Below are 23,451 nucleotides of genomic sequence, written 5' to 3' on the forward strand. Positions count from 1 at the left end.
TTCAATTTTTAATTTTGTAAATCAAATATTACAAACTTTTCCCGAAGATATAGACATTAGAATGTGTAACAAAAACTATTATTGGGGCTTGTTCTGGTGGGCGCCAAATATGAGCTTGATTGGACGCAACAGAAGCTGGCCTCCACTTTCGAATTTTGGAATGGAATTTATTCGGTAGAAATATTTTTTTTCTAAATTTAAACATTCTTGGCGAAAATATCAGATCAGAACATTCCAAATTCAAAGCTTCAGAAATTCAAAAAATCGAAAAAAAATTGTTTGAATAGTTTTTATTATAACAAAAAAAAAAATCAAAATACATTTTAATTTTTTTTCGATATTTGTAAAAACGTAATTTAAAAAATCTGAAATTTCGAAATTCAAAATTTTGGCAATCTGAAATTCAAAATACCAAAAATTTGGGTGATCGAAAATTTGAAGATTTAAAAAAATCAAAATTAAAAAGTCAAAAATTTCAAATTCAAAACAATATAGAAAAAAATCTCAAATCTAAAATAATTTTAGTATTCCTAAGCTTATAAATTCTAAAATTCTTAAATTTCTAAATTCTAAAACCTTAGATTAAATTCTTAAACTCTTAAACTCTTAAATTCTTAAATTCTTAAATTCTTAAATTCCTAAATTCTTAAATTCTTAAATTCTTAAATTCTTAAATTCTTAAATTCTTAAATTCTTAAATTCTTAAATTCTTAAATTCTTAAATTCTTAAATTCTTAAATTCTTAAATTCTTAAATTCATAAATTCTTAAATTCTTAAATTCTTAAATTCTTAAATTCTTAAATTCTTAAATTCTTAAATTCTTAAATTCTTAAATTCTTAAATTCTTAAATTCTTAAATTCTTAAATTCTTAAATTCTTAAATTCTTAAATTCTTAAATTCTTAAATTCTTAAATTCTTAAATTCTTAGATTCTTAAATTCTTAAATTCTTAAATTCTTAAATTCTTAAATTCTTAAATTCTTAAATTCTTAAATTCTTAAATTCTTAAATTCTTAAATTTTTAAATTCTTAAATTCTTAAATTCTTAAATTCTTAAATTCTTAAATTCTTAAATTCTTAAATTCTTAAATTCTTAAATTCTTAAATTCGTAAATTCTTAAATGTTTTTATTTTTAAATTCTTAGTTCTTAAATTATTAAATTCTTGAGTTCCACAATTTTTGAAGTCCTATTTTATGCAAGAGATTTTGAAATTATGAGAAGACATTATTTTAAATATCGGAAATTAAATTTCTTTCGGAGTGAAATTTGAGCGAGGATTTTGGATTACAAACTGTATAAAAATTCTTTAATTTTGAATATTTAGACTTTCGAGATTTAAAATTTTATCATACAGTGAAATCTCTGGCTGTCGATTTTCTCGATATCAATATTGCCCCAGCTGTCAATAAATTTTTCAGTCCCTTCAAATAGATTGCTTTGATTTTTCGTTCTATAATTTGATAACTCCCGTTCTCGACGGTCCCTTCAATATCGACAACGAGAGAGTCCACTGTATTATTATTTTAGATTTGGATTTTATTTTGAGGTTACATTTTTGAAGTTAAATTTTTAGGTTTTTAAATATTGTATTTTCTATTTTGAAGATTTTTTTTATCATGACCCTTGCCTTGTCCGTCTCTTGAGGATTTTTTTTAAATGGATATTTTGCTTTCATTCTTTTGGAGCCTTTAAACATAAAATAAGTTTTTTAATCAAATACTTTCTGAATTAGTTTTTCTTCATTAAAAAATAAAATTTCCTCAATGTTGGTCGCGATATTTTTTTATATGGTGTGGATTTCGCGCGGTTTCGGATTTTAGGTCGGCGCGGATTTGGCGCGGATTTTTTTTCGACTCTCCCGTAACAACCCTGTTTATAATAAAAACACAGATATTTTGCAATTAACAAACAACACGTCTTATTCCACAGAAATTAACCACAAAACTGATTTGACAATCTTCATTCTCTCTTTCGCCGGCCGCACGCATCTCGTTGTTTTCTCGCTCGTTGTTCTCTCTCGCAGCTCGCTAGCGCGCTCTCGCACTCAATACGCAATCTGTCAGCTAACAAGGCAATATTCATGAAGGTGCGCACTTTTTGTTGCGCTCTAAGCTGTTATTTATGAATTATATCATTCTTATATAAATACTCATTAGATAATTTATTACATATTCAATCCTGCAACCCATAATCCCTACATTCTCCCTCTTTTCTACTCTCAAGATGACGAATATCAATCATAATTCCTAACCGAAAAATTGCATGAATGCTAAATCAATCAATGTTTATTTTAAATTTCCTAAAAGATTTTCGTCGGGTTCCTCGACTTTGTTTTCATGCTGATCTAAATACTAAAGCACAGCCTTTGAAATGTTTCATCTATGTTGTCCAAGAGGCTGACATCCGATCGCAGGAGTTGTAGAAAATGGAATGCACTGATGAGGTTGAAAATTTAAAACACCTGAAAATATAAGAAAAAGAAAAAGCGAGGAGGAAAAAACCACAAATATATTGAGTGTGCAACCCCTTGCAACCCGTGTGCCCCCACTTTACTGCGCCGCCAGTGCACGCGCTAGCTGTCAAACGCTGCTTTGGAGGGAAGCTTAACTTCGCCTCACTTCGAGTAAAGTATCTAAACGAAATACACGCGCTTTAACTTAAGACTAACTAAACCGCGTTTTATTGACCGCGTCGGTCGTCCTTCCGCTGTAACACTTTAGGTTACGGTGCCCAGTAACGCGTAGCGAGTGAGTGAAAGTGAAGTTATGGCGGAAGAGGACAGGAGCGAGCGGTTCTTTATGCCGCTGTTCGACGGGACCGAGTTTCCCGCCTGGAAGTACCGGCTGATGGTGATGCTGGAGGACGCCGAACTGCTGCATTGTCTGGAAGTGGAGGCGGCGGACGATCCGGCGCTGCAGGATGCAGAGGGCGATACTGAGCCGCAGAGGGCGGCGAAAAAGGTGTTGCTGGCGAAGCGTCTGAAGCAGGATCGGAGGTGCAAGATGCTGATGGTGTCGAGAATCCACAACTCCCAGCTGGAGCATGTGCAGGATCTGAAGACGCCGAAGGAAATTCTGGACGCCTTGGTCGGGATCTTCGAGCGCAAAAGCATCGCTGGTCGGATGGCAGCGCAGCGGAAGCTGATGGCCCACCGCTATGTTTCCGGGCCGCTGAAGGACTTCTTTCTCGAGCACGATCGACTGGTGCGACAGCTCCGCGGAATGGGAGCGGTAATTTCCGAGATAGACGTCGTCTGCAACCTGCTTCTCAACATGGGATCGGCGTACGCGACAGTGGTCACGACGTTGGAGTCGATGGAGGAGAAGAAACTGACCATGTAGACGGTGAAGTGTCGTCTTCTCGGTGAAGAAGTCAAGCGATCGGCGATAGGTGTCGAGTTGGTCACCCCGAAAACTGAGTCGGCGGCTTTTGCTGGTGACAAAGAGTCGCGACCGAAGAAGAAGCTGAAGTGCTTCGGGTGTCAACAAGAGGGGCACAAGGCCGCTGATTGCCCGAAGAAGATGCAGGAACAGAAGGAGCCGAGGCCAGCGACCGGGAGAACATCGAAGGCGAACGCTGCTGAAAGCAGTGGTGGCGAGATTTGTTTTGCTGCTGAGAAGGGTGCAAGATACCCACTGGAAAAGTCGAAGGTGCGCTGGATTGTGGACTCCGGTTGCTCGGATCACCTCGTGAATGACGAGACGCTTTTTGATGAGTTGACGCTGCTGGCCAAGCCGGTGGAGATTGCCGTGGCGAAAGATGGAGAGTCCATCGTGGCGCACTACTCGGGGACGGTGCGGCTGCACACCATCGTCGGCGGTGAGCGTCGGCGCTGTTCGGTGTCGAACGTGCTGTATGTTCCGGAGCTGCGGATGAACCTGTTTTCAGTGCTGCAAGTGGAGAAGAAAGGCATGAAAGTGGTGTTTGACAAAGGAAGTGTGAAGATCTTCAGCAACTCCGAACTGGTTGCCAATGGTGCGCGTCGCGGTCTGTTCTACGAGCTCGATCTGTACAGAATCGAAAGTGTTGAAAGTGAGTCGTTGTTGGCCTGTGGACGCATTACGAAGAGCCTACAGTTGTGGCACCGCAGGTTCGGGCACCTGAACATGAATCAGCTAAACCAGCTGATTGCGAAAGGCTTTGTCGACGGTTTGAAGCCGCAGTCCGGTGATAACAGCGTCGTCGTGTGTGAACCGTGTGTCGTCGGGAAACAAACACGAAAGCCTTTCTCCGTGCGCGATGGCAAGAGGTCGTCGCGAGTGCTTGAAATTGTTCACTCGGATGTTTGCGGACCTATCTCACCGGAAGGTGCAAACGGTGAACGGTACTTCGTCACATTCATAGACGATTGGAGCCATTTCTTGATGGTGTTCCCGATGGTGACGAAAGATGAGGTGCTCGAACGGTTCATGAAGTACGAAGCGTACGTGACGGCGAAGTTCGGAGTGCAGATCTCCCGGCTGCGGTGCGATAACGGAGGCGAGTACAAGAACAAGGCCTTCGAGGATTTCTGCGACCGCAAGGGGATCCGGATGGAGTGTACAGTGCCTTACACCCCCGAACAGCACGGCACCAGTGAGAGGATGAACCGCACAGTCGTCGAGAAAGGACGTGCCATGCTGGAAGATGCTGCGATTGATAAGAGTTTCTGGGTCCAAGCTATTCAGGCTGCAGCCTACTTAACGAATCGCAGTCCAACGAACGCCAACGAAGGAAACAAAACACCGTTCGAAGTGTGGGAAGGACGGCGGCCGGACGTTTCGAACCTTCGTGTGTTCGGCTCCAAGGTGTACGTGCACGTTCCCAAAGAGCGCCGAAAGAAGCTGGACGCGAAAGCCTGGAAGGGGATCTTCATCGGCTATTCCAACAACGGATATCGGGTGTGGAATCCGGAAACGAAGCAGGAGAGTGTCGCAAGAGATGTCGACTTCGTGGAGAATCCGGATGCAGTGGAAGTTGCCGAGGGTGTGATCCAGTCAACGGAAGAAAGTGATGTGCCAATGATTCTGATTCGTCGAGATGAAGAAGAAAGTGTTGTGGAACACGACGAAGTCGTTGAAGAAGACGAAGACTTTGAGAGCTGCACCGAGCCGGACGAAGATGTTCCTGCTGCTGAGCCAGCACCTGTGCCGATCGACGGCGCTCCTGCTCCAGCCGCCAGACCGGACCGGAATCGAAATCCTCCAGCGTGGCACAAAGACTACGAGGTGGAGTACGGTCATTCTGCTTCGAGTGCTCTGTCCTACGTTGACTATTCGCTGGAATTGCTGAATGAGCTACGGGAGCGACTGGACCGTGAGAAACGGAGGATTCTGACCAGTGTTGGTGTACCGGATTGCTGTGTTTGAGCGGGCGTATTGAGTGTGCAACCCCTTGCAACCCGTGTGCCCCCACTTTACTGCGCCGTCAGTGCACGCGCTAGCTGTCAAACGCTGCTTTGGAGGGAAGCTTAACTTCGCCTCACTTCGAGTAAAGTATCTAAACGAAATACACGCGTTTTAACTTAAGACTAACTAAACCGCGTTTTATTGACCGCGTCGGTCGTCCTTCCGCTGTAACACTTTAAAATACTTCTCAAATGAATGCAGATGTATCATTTTTTACAAGATAAGTGATTGTTTACCTGACTGATTTTCTTTTAATTTTATGTAAATTAAAATTAAAAAGCAAATTTTACAAACATTGCTGAAACAACACAATACGAATTAAAAAAAAATAATAGTTTAGATTCAAAAGCTTTTTTTTATTTTTTTAAAACATTTTGAATTAAATAGAATCAAATTATTTTAATTTATTATCATTTTGTGAATATGAAAAATAAAACAATGTGTACAAAATCAAAAATCTTACATTTTGCTGACGTAAATAACAAATGAAGCATAATCCTGGCGTTTTTTCTTGTTTGAAATTTATATGTATCATAAAAACAAAGAATAAACATTTCTAAAATTTATAAACAATATGGTAATTTATTTAGCTTATTTAAAAAAAAATGAAACAAAAACTTCACACTTTGAATTTAAGTGCGCCCGCCACGGAGATCAAACCGATTCATGGATTATGAGCCCAAGCCCAGTGCTACGTCCGATTGATCCACCAAACGGGACTTGAAGGTAAACATAAACTGATTTTAATATTAAATGCAGACGTGATGAAACGTATATTCTGTATGTTTGTAATTAATACCCAAAAACATCCAAAATGGATCTACAAGCAAGCTTCCTTCCTTCCTCATTTTCAATATTTTTATTTGTACTTTTCTGTAATTTAAGTTTAAGTTTAATCGTTTTATTTGCCAGTGAGCCTTTGGCTCTTAGTGGCAGACTAGTTTTACCGTACAGTACATTTTAGTAAGATTTACATTTATTCCTAACCAAGCTGTACAGCTAAAACAAACAACTTTTTTTTTTTACAATAACATTGTATCAAAAATTGAAGCATTTTAACTAATTGCCATACTATACAAAATTAAGAATCCGATAACATGCAAAATGTAAGAAAAAACAATACATGAATCATGCATTTTGAAACTATTAATAAATCATGGCAAAAATTACTAAAATGCAAAATCAGTAATATTTTTGAAGAATTTGTTTTCATCAGTACCGGTACACTTTTATAAAACAAAAAAAAAAAATCCATATTTCAGTTTAAGAAGATTTTTTGAAAAACAATCTCAATAAATGAAGCAAAACGCAAAAATAATATAAATAATTCAATTGATGCCCAAAATGTGCTTTGCTGCACAATATACAATTTTTATAACAAACAAGCCTTACCCGACAAACTTCGTCTTGTTTTATTTTTGGTTTGTTGACGTTTTTTGCCTTTTTGCCTATTCGGCCTCCTGTGATCAAAATTTGATTTTACGTAACTTTCTCCATACAATTTGCCGATGCTCCGGAATCGGTTCCAGAGTGGCCAAAGTGTCAACTTATTAGCGTAAAAACCTTCCTTGGGCTTATACGAACCCAACGCAGTAAAGAGCGCTCCAATCCGACCTCTCGTGTTCAACTGATTCGCGTTCGAACAAAACCCTCGAAATTTTTTTTATATATAGATAAAATCAAATATTGTTTATTCTTGCCACAGAAGCTTTCTTAAAAAACTTTACCGATATAACGATTTTGTTCCATAAATGCATGGTAGTATCAACATTTTTCAACTTTTATATTAAAAATTTTGAACTTTCTATTAGTATTCACTTACGCTATCTTTTAACCCAACAAACGATAGTTTTAACCGAATAGTTTTTTTTTTCTCTGTTGTGTATACTTAATAATATTTTTGTTTATCTTGAAACAAAACCTAGTTCAGAAAATATTATTCTAATGAATAAAACAAAATCATGTGGTATATTGTTATAATAAAAATATATTATGTAAACTGAAATAAATGCCGTTCCGCTATATTCGATTTCTTTTATGTGTCTAATTATTTTTTTTGTTTAAATTGTATTTAATGTAGCTAATGGTATGGATTCTAGCACTTTTGATATTACCGTAGATTAGATTATTCAATGTTACATTTGATCATGATCAAAACAATGTTTAAGGTCATTTTATTTATAAATACCTTCAAAATGTACTGTGCTTATCAGATATCAACAAAAAAACATATTTTACTCAATTATTCTTGTAATGCATAGATGTATAGATTTCAATCTGACTACATTCTCAAAAAGTTCCAGCTCAGGCGAAACATTTTTCAAACTACCACCGCAGAGGTCTGTCAGGCTCCAACACGGAGGAGACAATATCCTAACCATAAATTCCTTCAAAACGTATCTTGCTTATCTAAAAACAGCTGAAAGATTTTTTAATGTTTTATATTTAAATATTTTGTTTTATTTTTCTCGTAATGTAAAATGGGTTCCAAGCAACTTTGATATATTACATGAGTAGATTGTTCACGGAAACTTATTTTTTTTAAATCGCGATCTTTACGATCCCTGTCAATAATTTCTTTTCTTATTTACAATTTTAACTTTTTCTTTGCTGATAATCTCCTGTTATGTGTTTTGAAAAAGTTTGGTTTCATAATTATGTACAATCAATTAAAGAACCCCAAAGTTTCTTTAATTTATTTCAAAATAATGTTTCTCTTAATTTAATTTTGATATATTTACTTAACAAAAATTCTAAAAGTATTTTTTTAACTCAACAAAATGATACAGTGTTAAAATATAATTTCTATCGAAATTAATGAATGATTTTGAACTATTTTGATACAAATAACAGATATTGCATTGAAAAATAAAAATAAATATAATAAATATTTCCTAGTTTTTTTTAAATACGTTTTTTTTTCGTTGCTCAAATTGTTACTCATACTTCTCAACTCAAAATTAATATTTAAATATTTGTATTATTTTCTCTTGTGACGCAACGCTCTCACACTTTAAATTATATTTTAAGCATTTCTGATGATTAATCATTCCTTTATTTATTATTTAAAAATGCATCAAATTAATTATTAAGTGAATTATTTTACCTTTTTTAACTAATAATGTATTGTTCATGTTAACGATTACTTAAATGTTTACTTCCCTGTGAAATAATGTTGGGTTTCAAGCAACTTTTGTATCACAGCTGAGTAAATCGATTAAAGTAACAATTAACCATAACAACTATCAATATGGAATACTTAATCATTAACGTCTTTCAATTTAGAGGTTTATCTTTCAAGAGAGGACAACTCCAGTGTTAGTTATAGTGACAACCGTTCTATTCGATGAATTTAAAATCATTTTTTAGGTAGTTCACAGACATAACGCCACAATACATATTGCTTTATCTGTGGATACCAAAAAGTGCTCACTTTCACATTTAAATTTATTTATTCATTTTCTTAGGTCAATTTCTTTTGTGATGTTAAAGACGGTCCTTAATTGAATGAAAAGATTTGCTGAACAATATATTTTTAAAATCCATAAGGCTCCTTTTGCGAAGTTATTTAAAAAAATCATCACAAAAGTCTATCGGGTTCCTTTATCGAGGAGATTGTTATCTGCCTGCTTTCGCAAAGAACTCCAGCACAGATTATTATTTTTTTTTTAATCTGACTACCATCGCAGAGGTCTGACAGGCTCCAACACAGAGGAGACTTTTTTCTGACTACCATCGCAGAGGTCTGTCAGGCTCCAACACAGAGGAGACTTTTTTCTGACTACCATCGCAGAGGTCTGTCAGGCTCCAACACAGAGGAGACTTTTTTCTGACTACCATCGCAGAGGTCTGTCAGGCTCCAACACAGAGGAGACTTTTTTCTGACTACCATCGCAGAGGTCTGTCAGGCTCCAACACAGAGGAGACTTTTTTTCTGACTACCATCGCAGAGGTCTGTCAGGCTCCAATACAGAGGGGACTTTTTTCTGACTACCATCACAGAGGGTTGTCAGTCTCCAACACAGAAGAGACTTCAAAATTAACTATGACTAATCAATTATAACGGCAAAACGTTTCTTAATCCACCTTTAGGTGGTTGGTGCCTTCTTTACATTTAAAGGGTGCTATCCAAAATAGACACAAAATGGCGGTGTTTTTCAGAGTTTTATCAATTGGACTCATTATTCATACCACTAGATTGGGTATATTCATATTGCAGGGCATTTATGTGCACAGAAAAAAAAAGTTGAATTTTGGAATGTTGAAAATTTGGTAGGTTGAATATTACCTCTTTATTTGTGTAATATTACATAAAAAATGTGTAAATATGTGAACCTGATAAATATTCATCAAAAACTGATGAAAATTCATCATTTTCTTTGTTAAAATTTATCATTTATTTTGCCACATAATCTGTCACCATTTCCTGATGAATATTACCATCATTTTTTTTCTGTGTGGTTACAACTTATGATAGGGTAGTCAGATCTTCAATCCAATTCGTGCTCGTTGAAAAGGTCTTTTAATTACCTATCCAAAGATAGGTCGCATGAATATCATGAGATAAGATGAGATGATCATGAGATCCGGCCTCCAAAATGTGCATAAATAACACCTAGGTGTTTATAAATTTTGATAGGGTTGTCAGATCTTCAATGTTTTGGACGCGTTGGAAAGGTCTTTTGATTACCCATCCAACGATAGGTCGCATGATAGATTCGGACAACGTTTTCATCAAAATATCTAAGATCCGGCCTCCAAAATGTGCGTAAATAACACTTAAGTGCTTATAACTTTTGATAGGGTTGTCAGATCTTCAATGTTCTGGACGCGTTGGAAAGGTCTTTTGATTACCCATCCAACGATAGTTTGCATGAGAGATCCGGACAACGTTTTCATCAAAATATCTGAGATCCGGCCTCCAAAAAGTGCGTGAATAACACTTAAGTGCTTATAACTTTTGATAGGGTTGTCAGATCTTCGATGTCTTGGATGCTTTGGAAAGGTCTTTTAAATACCTTTCTGAAAATGTATAGCATGACGGGTTTTCTTACAAAAAACACCCTTTTTACAATCTTCCGAACTTTTGTTAAAATCGTTTTTTTAGTTAAACTTTTGAAGTACTTAACCAAATTTTATAATTTTCAATAGCGACTTATGGGACCCCAGGACGGATCGAATGAGGCCAAAACGGACAAAATCGGTTCAGCCAGTCTCGAGATAATCGAGTGACAATTTTTTGATCAACATCCCACCACACACACAGACATTTGCTCAGAATTTGATTCTGAGTCGATAGGTATACATGAAGGTGGGTCTAGGAGGTCTAATTGAGAAGTTCATTTTTCGAGTGATTTTATAGCCTTTCCTCAGTAAGGTGAGGAAGGCAAAAACGTTGCTCAAATCAAATTTCAAAGCAAAACATTGATTGTCAATTTCTGCATAAATCTATAAAATTTTCATTAGAATTCTAAAACGATAGTTTTCAATTTCCACAGCATCAAGCAACAATCTAATATTGCATCAAATTCACTGTAAAAATGTATCGTCAATAATAACAACAATCAAATCTTGATTCAAATGAGAACTAAAAATTTTTCACTAACCATAAAATTAATAATCAAATTATGCATCAACTTTAAAACAAAACATTGGTCATCAAATACCATATAAACAATCAAATATTGCGTCAAATTTAAAACTCAAAATTGCCCATCATAAAACCACAATCAAATATTGCATGAAATTTAAAACCGAAAAAAATACCGATCTATAATAACAAAACTCAAATTCAGAAAACAAATCTTGGCCTTCGATTGCCACAACAAAAAGCAAATCTATCATCATATTCAAAATAATAACTGGTTTTCGATTACCACAATATCAATCAAACCTCGTATCTTACTCGAAACAAAATATTGGTTTTCATTTATCGCAAAAATAAGCAAATTTGTCATCTTATCATAACAAAACATTGGTCTTTAATTCCCTCATCAACAATCAAATCTTTCAATCAAAATTAAACCTGTAAATTTTGTAATGTGTGATTTTATTGGACTTTGTATCAAGTCATTGCCACAACAAGCATATCTTTCATTAAATTTAAAACAAAACTAACAAGAAGCAAATATTTATCTTATTCTGAGCAAATATTTATCTTATATTTGGTCTTCAATTACCAAAATAACCAGCATCCAATCCAAAACAAAAAATAAAAATAATGATCATCAATAATAACAACAATCCATAACAATCAAATTTTGCATCAAATTCAAAACAAAACATTGGTCGTCAATTATAATAACAACAATAAAATTCAAACAACAAATTTGGTTTCAATTACCAAAACAACAACTAAATTAAAAACAAATTATCTACCTTCAATCGCAAACTAATCCTCCATCAAATTCAAAACGAAATATTGATTTTCAATTTCCACAATCTTGTCAAATCTTTTGTCAAATTAAAAAAAAATATTGATTTTCATCAATCACAAAAATAAGAAAACAAATTGAAGTCTAATTCGTAACAAAACATTGGAGTTCAATTTCCACAGCAACAATTAAACATTGCATCAAATTAAAAACAAAACATTGAACAAAAACAATCAAATTTCGAGCAAATTATTTTCCTTCAAATTCCACCATAAACTTAGAATAAAACATTGGTTTTCAATTATCACAACGAAAAGCCAAACTTACTACTTCAAAACAAAACATTCGTTCCCAATATCACAACAACAAGCAAATCATTCATTAAATTCAAGACCGTCAATTATCGCAGATAGTTTTATGCCTTTTATCAATTTCAAATAACAAGTTCAAGCAAAAATCTACCTGTTTCAAAACACAGGCAAAACAACAAAGCGAAACTTTGGACCTGCATCCTGGCAGGTAAACAAAACTGTTGGATTTCACAACACAACAATTCAAGCAAAACAAATAATCTTTCATGAATCAAAAGGTTCGACTTACCGGACTGTGCCATTGTCGTGATCGGGGACTTTCTTTTATAATAAAAACACAGATATTTTGCAATTAACAAACAACACGTCTTATTCCACAGAAATTAACCACAAAACTGATTTGACAATCTTCATTCTCTCTTTCGCCGGCCGCACGCATCTCGTTGTTTTCTCGCTCGTTGTTCTCTCTCGCAGCTCGCTAGCGCGCTCTCGCACTCAATACGCAATCTGTCAGCTAACAAGGCAATATTCATGAAGGTGCGCACTTTTTGTTGCGCTCTAAGCTGTTATTTATTTTTTTTTTTCAATCTTATATAAATACTCATTAGATAATTTATTACATATTCAATCCTGCAACCCATAATCCCTACACTAGGTACATGATTTGGAGTAAAACTGCATCATTATCTCAAAGTGATAAAAAATTTATATGAACAATTCTCTACGAAATCGACCGATTTCGACCATTTTTAAATTCTGTATTTTTTTTATTCGGCTCAAACCTTGTGGTTTTACATACAGTATGTAAAAAAAGTTGGTTGGTCATGTATGTACAGTAGGTATGAAATAGACACACCAAGTGGTCTTTTAGCCTCTTGTCCTGTAACTCCGATACCCTGGCCTCCCCGCGGTGCTGGTCGGGATAAAAGTAACCCACGGCGTCTTTTTCAGGGGGGCAGTATTTTTTGAGAAATAGCAAGAAAACTGTCATATACATATGAAAGCGTGGAACATCCCCGTTCATTTGCGGGGCGAACGAAAATCTTTGGTCGGGAAAAATCAAAGTTATCCTCATTTAAAGTTTTTGAACTTTTTTCCTATGGGGCGAAATTTCGTCTATTTCAATTTAGTATTGTTATAAGTCTACATATACATGATTGATGGTTCAGATCATATAATTTCTCATGGGAAATGATGCAAGGAACATTTTTCCTGAAGCACGCAAAGTGATTGAAAATAAGGGAAAAAAGTTATAAAGGTTTTATTGAAAATTTGGGAGATTTTCTGATAAAATTGCACACCCCTTTCCCAAAAACCGCAATGTTTTTGATATTCAGATCATTATTTCGATGAATTCTTTTTTGAGAAATGTTTCTGGGCCCATTGAGTATATAAATCACTACAGAAAAGTGTAATTGGTTGGGTTTATGCTCAACTGTAAGTCACATTTTTGAACTTTGGATTTCAACCGAATCAACATATTTTTGTGTGTTTTGGTTATAAAATGTACCGTTTACATTAAATTTTCACTTTTTTGTGCGTACATGGTCCACCTGATATATTTTTTTTTATCTAATTGAGACATGCAGTGTAAATACAATCACAGGGTTTCTATTTATATGTCTTTTGTTAATTTGTATTTCCATTTGGGCTATATTATTTGTATTGAAACTACAGAGTTGAACTTGCAATTATTGGTAATAACATAAATATTGCGTAAAAATCATTAAAAAGTTTAATTGTATGTAAATCTAGTAATTTAATCTCAAATAATTGAGCTTAACATACTAAACAAGTCTGGCATCCAAATTTGAAACAACGAACAATACAACAATTAAATTGTTTTGCAAAAAAATACACAAATAATTGATCTTTTTATTTACAGTGGCAGTGCGTGGCCGAATGGTTACGCTGTCCGCTTTGTAAGTGGATGTTTCTGGGTTCGATTCCCATCTGCTCCAACCTTCCATCGGATGAGGAAGTAAAATGTCGGTCTCGGCCTTGGTTGTTAGGCCGTTAAGTCATTCCAGGTGTAGGAGTCATCTCCATGCCATAAGTACAAACAACACACCAAACCAAGCCTACTCCGGTGGAATCGCTGGCGGCGGTTGGACTCGCAATCCAAAGGTCGTCAGTTCAAACACTGGGGTGGAAGGTTCCTTGGAGTAGAAAGAGGTTTGGGTGCTCTCCCCATTCAAGCCTTCGGACTCCTAGGTTCGAGCAGAAACTTGCAATACAGACCACAAAAGACCCGGGGGTCGTTAATGTGGATGGTTTGATTTGATTTTGATTTATAATATTATCACTTGACCTCAAAATAAGTACGAGATCTCTTGTGAGTTTAAATAAGACTAATACAAATGTGAAAACCTTATGAAAACGGTAAATTTTATAACCAAAACAAACACAAATATGTTGATTAGGTTAAAATCCAAAATTCATAAAAGTTTACACTTTTCTGTTGTGATTTGTATACTTATTGGGCCCAGAAACATTTCTCAAAAAAGAATTCCAGAGTTTTTTTTTGAAAAGGACCAATAAACTATTGTCTTTCATATGTTTATAGGACCTAATAAAAAAAAAACTCTGGAATTCATCAAAATAACGATCTGAATATCAAAAACATTGCGGTTTTTGGGAAAGGGGTGTGCAATTTTATCAGAAAATCTCCCAAATTTTCAATAAAACCTTTATAACTTTTTTCCCTTATTTTCAATCACTTTGCGTGCTTCAGGAAAAATGTTCCTTGCATCATTTCCCATAAAAAATTATATGATCTGAACCATCAATCATGTCTATGTAGACTTATAACAATACTAAATTGAAATAGACGAAATTTCGCCCCATAGAAAAAAAGTTCAAAAACTTCAAATGAGGATAACTTTGATTTTTCCCGACCAATGATTTTCGTTTGCCCAGCAAATGAACGGGGATGTTCCACGCTTTCATATGTATATAACAGTTTTCTTGCTATTTCTCAAAAAATACTGCCCCCCTGAAAAAGACGCCGTGAACCATTACAGAGATCGAGTAACCAACCCCCGCGGGGCCCCGGTGGAAACTTTGGTAGTATGCAGACAGGGTAAGGGGGGCTCCACCCTCTTCGGAGGGTGTAGCTGTACCGTTAGGCTTCGAGACAAAAGCTCCCGTTACGGTGTCGAGACTTTCGTTAAGCAGTTAACCTCTCATCTTGCGTGTGGATGTGTGTGCCACCAAAATGATGAGAAATGGTCTCAAAAAATAGAAATTATGATCAAAAGTGCATTAAATTTGATCTTTTTGGCCAGTAAGTAGCATACATAAGGCTACCAATTGTACGGATTTTTTTCCTTACCGTACGGATTTTCGACTCTCTACGCGGATTTTTAACAGGCTGAAATTTTTGTACGGATTTTTTTGCATAATAGGGATTTGTACGGAATTTTAAAAACTTAAAAAAAAATAATTGCTTTTTTGATGTGGCCAAAGCTTTGCCAACTAGACATTTTTATTTCACTGTCAGTTTGATTTTAAATCAATAGTTTTCATGTTTTCCTCAGTTCAAAGTTGCAAAAAAATTTTTCGTTGGAATTTCGTACCAACCCGGAATTACGTCGTCGGAAAATCCGCCGGCATCCGACCGGTTCGGATGCAAAATTCCGGGTTTGTACGAAATTCCAACGAAAAATCATTTCTATCGGTACAAAAACCTCCAAAATGTTTATTTGGCAACTCTACGGTAATATATCAACATTTAGATAAATTAAAAGTTTGCAAAATTCAGTTTAGATAAGTTTTATTTAGAATTTACAGAGTTATATTAACTTTTATACAAAGTATCCAATTTAATTATTTTTTTATCAGTCAAGGATGCCTATTTGGAGTTGGTACACTGGATTGATGGTGATTTGTCAACAAATAACTCTGGAGTTTTTTTTTTTTTTTTTAAAGGTCCAATAAACAAAATTTTCAATTTTTGCTTTTTGGGTGTTTTTTAATACCCCTGACTCAAGGCGGTTTCAAAAACACTCAAAAAGCAAAAACTGGAATTTTGGTTTATTGAACCTTTTTAAAAAAACTCAAGAACTGCATTTATGTTATATTTTAGAAAGGTGTACAAACTTTTTTTTACCTTTTTTGATTTTTGTGATAGTATTTGTTATATAACTTTTTGTAGAAATCATGTTTTCATGAGCTATTTGCAGCAAAATGTTCGGCATGAAATTCAGAATAAAACGTAGTACTATCAAACTGTAATTTATTCACCGTAAACTGGGGTCAATCTGGACACATGGGGCGAATTGGGACAGTAGTTTGAACCATGTTGGAGCACAATATTTTAATTTTTCTGGTTGGTTTCGGTTAGAACAGACTCAGGCCAACAAAATGTGTACATCCATTTCAAATTTTAAAAGCTTTAAGTGCTCTTGTAACTGCTGTCCCTATTCAGACTGTAGTCCACATTCACCCCAGATTACGGTACATTTTCTGTCACAAAATGTGCAAAGTGCCCAAGTGGTGTAAATTCTTTTTTTTATATACTGTATGTGAACATGGAAAGTTCAGCCGTTTGAAAATTTTGTTTCCGGACCATCCATTAACCACGTGGACACTTTTTTGAAATCTCAGGTCCGCCCCCCCCTTTTCCTCTTGGACAATTTCCATACAAAACTAACTTTTTTGTATGGAGCGTGGACAACCGCTGAAATCCCCCCCCCCCCCCAAGGTGTCCACGTGGTTTTCGGATGGTCCCTTCAGAAAGAGTTGCTTAAAATTGATTTTACAAAGAATTTTTAATTTTGAAAAACAATATTTTAAAAGAGAGAATAATCAAAATGATATAATATTTTATGAGTATGCATTGTTAATTAAAACCTCTCCTAATTATTTCGACATTCATCCGAATTACCGATGCATGGATTCCGCTCTTATCAGGAATTCAATCAAGCTCTACCTCTGGTGATGGAGGAGAGGGCAGCTTCGCTGATTCGCCAAATGAAAGTGCACAAACTAACAAAGTTCATCCTTCGTCTGTCAGGAACGTGCTGTGCTGCCAGCGTGAGCCTTCGATCAGAAAAAAATGTCGCCTCATCTGGTCACGAAATAGTGATGAGGTCTGCACGGTGCTCAAAATACCGTTATTATGAAAAAAAATATGCACTCCGAGATTTTGGGGTCTATCGATTCCTTACACCATAGCGCATCTCTGTGCAAAAAATAAAAACATTTGCTGATGTAGTTTTCGAGATACAGCCCTTTTAAGATGTTACATCCGATTTTTAATAAGAAAACCAAAACAATCAATACAATTTCAGTACTTTAAAGAATATGCATTTCGACATAAAGGTGTTTTTTGCTTCATATGACTGTCAAGTATCTCTGGGCCAAGTTTCAGAAGGTTTGCTGATGTAGTTCTCGAGATACAGCCATTTTAAAATGTTATTTCCGATTTTTTCAAAGAAAATCCATAAAATCAATACAATTTCAGCACTTTAAAGAATATGCATTTCGAGATAATGATGTTTTTTGCTTCATATGACTGTAAAGCAGCTCTGGGCCAAGTTTCAGAAGGTTTGCTGATGTAGTTCTCGAGATAAGGCCATTTTAAAATGTTATTTCCGATTTTTTCAAAGAAAATCCATAAAATCAATACAATTTCAGCACTTTAAAGAATATGCATTTCGAGATAATGATGTTTTTTGCTTCATATGACTGTCAAGTATCTTTGGGCCAAGTTTCAGAAGGTTTGCTGATGTAGTTCTCGAGATACAGCTATTTTAAAATGTTATTTCCGATTTTTTCAAAGAAAATCCATAAAATCAATACAATTTCAGCACTTTAAAGAATATGCATTTCGAGATAATGATATTTTTTGCTTCATATGACTGTAAAGCAGCTCTGGGCCAAGTTTCAGAAGGTTTGCTGATGTAGTTCTCGAGATACAGCCATTTTAAAATGTTATTCCCGATTTTTTAAAAGAAAATCCAAGAAAAAATCGGAAATAACATTTTAAAATGGCTGTATCTCGAGAACTACATCAGCAAACCTTCTGAAACTTGGCCCAGAGATACTTGACAGTCATATGAAGCAAAAAACATCATTATCTCGAAATGCATATTCTTTAAAGTGCTGAAATTGTATTGATTTTATGGATTTTCTTTGAAAAAATCGGAAATAATATTTTAAAATGGCTGTATCTCGAGAACTACATCAGCAAACCTTCTGAAACTTGGCCCAGAGATACTTGACAGTCATATGAAGCAAAAAACATCATTATCTCGAAATGCATATTCTTTAAAATGCTGAAATTAAATTGATTTCATGGATTTTCTTTGAAAAAATCGGAAATAACATTTTAAAATGGCTGTATCTCGAGAACTACATCAGCAAACCTTCTGAAACTTGGCCCAGAGCTGCTTTACAGTCATATGAAGCAAAAAACATCATTATCTCGAAATGCATATTCTTTAAAGTGCTGAAATTGTATTGATTTTATGGATTTTCTTTGAAAAAATCGGAAATAACATTTTAAAATGGCTGTATCTCGAGAACTACATCAGCAAACCTTCTGAAACTTGGCCCAGAGATACTTGACAGTCATATGAAGCAAAAAACACCTTTATCTCGAAATGCATATTCTTTAAAGTACTGAAATTGTATTGATTGTTTTGGTTTTCTTATTAAAAATCGGATGTAACATCTTAAAAGGGCTGTATCTCGAAAACTACATCAGCAAATGTTTTTATTTTTTGCACAGAGATGCGCTATGGTGTAAGGAATCGATAGACCCCAAAATCTCGGAGTGCATATTTTTTTTCATAATAACGGTATTTTGAGCACCGTGGTCTGTGAAGAGCTCACGGAATAGAATTACCATCCGGGGAAATGGAGTAAAAAAAGTGCACGCCGCATGCCTATCAGTCATGAGGCCTCCAGAATGAATGCGTTTTCTCGATACATCACCGGGAAAATTATCACTGGTTTTGTAGGCTTGTGAAATTAAGAGCGTTCGTAGCAAAATATAGCAAGAACGAACGTAATTAAAAAAAACATCTCTTTTTACTGAAACTGTACAGCATTATGTATCGAGATGATTTTAAAAAGTTTCAACAAGTGCCTATCTAATTAAAAACAAATCGGGAAAAAAGTTCAATTTAGCATAAAATTACAGTCTTTGATTAATTGTTTCTCTCGAATTAATTCAAATTTGACCAGCGTATGTCACATTATGAAAAAGTAATACTTTTTGGTGGATCGAAGCTGAAATGCTTCAATTTGAAATTACCGCCATCGGTGGGAGGAATCTACCTGAACTAATATTATTTTTTTGGATTCAAAATATATAATTGAGAAACATGTTTTTTTTACATTAAAACTGGAGTGTTTCAGTGAGTAAGATATTTTTTTAAAACTAATTGTTCGTTTGTTTATTCCCGTATTGTTTTAGGAAAAAGTTTTCTCAAAAACAGAAGGGAACAAAAAAAAAGCAGTGAAAACGCGCAATTTAAGCATATTATTTGATTTTAGTTCATTATTTAATTTATCAGTGTTAAGTTTTAATTATATTATTTATATTAAAAACGATAGTTCGCCATTTTAAATTTTATTTTGTATTTTTTGCCTTCCTCACCTTACTGAGGAAAGGCTATAAAATCACTCAGAAAACGAACTTCTTAGTTTTACCTCCTAGACCCACCTTCATGTATACATATCGACTCAGAATCAAATTCTGAGCAAATGTCTGTGTGTGTGGTGGGAAGTTGATCAAAAAAATTTGCACTGGATTATCTCGACACTGGCTGAACCGATTTGGATCGTTTTGGCCTCATTCGATCCGTTTTGGGGTCCCATAAGTTGCTATTGAAAATTATAAAGTTTAGTTAAGTACTTCAAAAGTTATGCTAAAAAACGATTTGAACAAAAGTCCGGAAGATCGTAAAAAGGGTGGTTTTTGTAAGAAAACCCGTCATGCTATACATTTTTAAAAAGGTAATAAAAAGACCTTTCCAACGCGTCAAAAACATTTAAGATCTGACAACCTTATCAAAAGTTATAAGCACTCAAGTGTCATTTATGCACTTTTTGGAGGCTGGATCTCATATATTTCGATGAAAACGTTGTCCGGATCTCTCACGCGACCAATCGTTGGATAGGTAATCAAAAGACCTTTCCAACGCGTCCAAGACATTGAAGATCTGACTACCCTATCAAAAGTTATAAGCATTTAAATGTTATTTATGAACCTTTTAGAGGCCGGATCTCAAATATTTCGATGAAAACGTTGTCCGGATCTATCATGCGACCTGTCGTTGGATAGGTAATTAAAAATCCTTTGTAACGAGTTCAAAAGATTGCAGATCTGACAACTCTATCAAAAGTTATACGCACTTAAGTGTTATTTATGAACTTTTTTCAAGCCGGATCTCATATATATTGATGAAAACGTTGTCCGGATCTATCATGCGACTGGTCGTTGGATAGGTAATTGAAAGACCTTTCCAACGAGTTTCAATAGATTGCAGATCTGACAACCCTATAAAAAGTTATAAGCACTTATGTGTTATTTATGCACTTTCTAGAGGTTGGATCTCAGATATTTGGATGAAAACGTTGTCCGGAACTATCATGCGACTTGTCGTTGGATAGGTAATCAAAAGACCTTTTCAATGAGTTCAATAGATTGCAGATCTGACAACCCTATCAAAAGTTATAAGCACATAAGAGCCCTGAATTATGGATATCTGACTACCCAATCTGATGGTATGAATAATGAATCAAGTTGATAGAACCCTTTTGTATTTATTTTGGATAGCATTACCCTCTAAATGTGAGGAAGGCACCAACCACCTAAGGGTGGATTAAGTAACTTTTTTTTTTAATGAAAGTAGAAGTGAAATCACCATATTTTTTTATTCTTTGCCATAGATTTTTTTAAACTGGTGCAATCAACTGAAATCAATGTATTTAATATATTTGCAAACGAAAACCAAAATTTCATTTTATCCTTTTTGTTGCTATTCTCACAGACAAACAGACATGAAAGTTCGAACAATTTTTAGTTAAAAAAGTGGGACTAATTTAAATTTGAAATCTGTTTGCCCACTAACGACATCTATCTACGATTCCTAGAATCTCTGTCTCCCCAATGACAGCAGGACGTGTGTATTAGCCTGTCCCATTTTGAGGTCATGTCGAGGAATTTCAGGTGCTCACTTCTTAAATGATAGATTATGATGTTAGGAACAATGTTTTCTTAGACAAGAAAAAATAATAAAATACTTTCTCGCACCCCCTAGTCGATTTACTGAAAAAAGTCACTTTTTTGAACAAATTTTCTAAAATCGCTTGGAATCAATACAAAAACTGTTTCGATCAGGTGTGTATTATCTTCAAACGATAGGTTTTTGTCCATAGATTAAGATGCACTATCAATATTGGACCAAAATTTAAGTTTTTGGACTCTCCCAGGCGGATTTGTGTCGAAAAAATCGCATTTTTTCGAAACTTTTTTCAGAAATGTTCATTTAATTTAGGGTAGCCTATTTTTCCCAGTAAAACCAATACATGCAGCTTGTAGGAAATTTCATGGCGAACATTTTTCCCTCTGAGAAAATGCAATTTCGACACTCCAGAGCCGAGATATTTGAGTTTTAGTGAGGAAAAAAGTGCCAATTTTCAAAATTTCTCAGAATTCAGAAGCAAGGCCTACTAATTACACGATGTAGCAAGCATATGTCTCAAAGGTCAAGGTATGCTTTTTTATAGTAATTTTGGCGGCTGAATCCAAATCTGAAATCAAATTTCGTGTAAACAGTGATGTTTTGGAGCTACACCCTTTTGGAATGTTATTTGCGTGTTTAAGAGGCAGTTTTTGTAAATATTACTCGGTTTGTTCTAGAGGTCGTATCGAGGTGCTCCGATTTGGATGAAACTTTCAGCGTTTGTTTGTCTATACAGGAGATGAACTCATGCCAAATATGAGCCCTCTACGACAAAGGGAAGTGGGGTAAAACGGGCATTGAAGTTTGAGATCCAAAAACATAAAAAATCTTAAAATTGCTCGCATTTTAGTAAAACTTCATCATTTCAAAACACTCTTAGATGCATTCGAAAGGTCTTTAGAAGCACTTCAAAATGAGCCATAGACATCCAGGATTAGTTTAACTTTTTCTCATAGCTTTTGCGGGTTTCGCCTCGTAAGCGGAAGGTGATGGGTTCGATTCCTGTCTGGCTCGGCAAAGTCAGATCCCTTAAAAGAGTAAATATGCTCACTGGGAATACTGACCGGTAGGGGATGGGTTTCGACTAGCGGCGTGCTGGGTTTCCAATCCAGAGGTCGTGAGTTCGATTCTCGTACCGGGATGATGAAAAAAAAAAATTACTGTTAAAAATGGATTTTTTTAAAACCTCAAAATCTTTTTGCAACAGCCTCCAACACCCATACTCTTTTAGCTCAAAAGTTAGGGAATTTCATGGACTATAATCCTACGGTAATAACTTTTTGGCCAATCGCAGTTTTTCTCATAGTTTTTCGATTTTTCTATAAAAAACATTTTACAACGTTAGTTATTGTCCCTACAGCATCCATAGCGGCACTTTTTAGTCTCAATTTTGTCATATTCGAAATCCTTGGAAACTTCAAACTTCAATGCCCGTTTTACCCCACTTCCCTCATCTCATCTCATCTCATCCAAATCGGAGCACCTCGATACGACCTCTAGAACAAACCGAGTAATATTTACAAAAACTGCCTCTTAAACACGCAAATAACATTCCAAAAGGGTGTAGCTCCAAAACATCACTGTTTACACGAAATTTGATTTCAGATTTGGATTCAGCCGCCAAAATTACTATAAAAAAGCATACCTTGACCTTTGAGACATATGCTTGCTACATCGTGTAATTAGTAGGCCTTGCTTCTGAATTCTGAGAAATTTTGAAAATTGGCACTTTTTTCCTCACTAAAACTCAAATATCTCGGCTCTGGAGTGTCGAAATTGCATTTTCTCAGAGGGAAAAAGGTTCGCCATGAAATTTCCTACAAGCTGCATGTATTGGTTTTACTGGGAAAAATAGGCTACCCTAAATTAAATGAACATTTCTGAAAAAAGTTTCGAAAAAATGCGATTTTTTCGACACAAATCCGCCTGGGAGAGTCCAAAAACTTAAATTTTGGTCCAATATTGATAGTGCATCTTAATCTATGGACAAAAACCTATCGTTTGAAGATAATACACACCTGATCGAAACAGTTTTTGTATTGATTCCAAGCGATTTTAGAAAATTTGTTCAAAAAAGTGACTTTTTTCAGTAAATCGACTAGGGGGTGCGAGAAAGTATTTTATTATTTTTTCTTGTCTAAGAAAACATTGTTCCTAACATCATAATCTATCATTT

The sequence above is a fragment of the Culex pipiens genome, chromosome 1, assembly GCF_016801865.2.
Source record: "Culex pipiens pallens isolate TS chromosome 1, TS_CPP_V2, whole genome shotgun sequence".
Taxonomy (NCBI): Eukaryota; Metazoa; Arthropoda; class Insecta; order Diptera; family Culicidae; genus Culex; species Culex pipiens.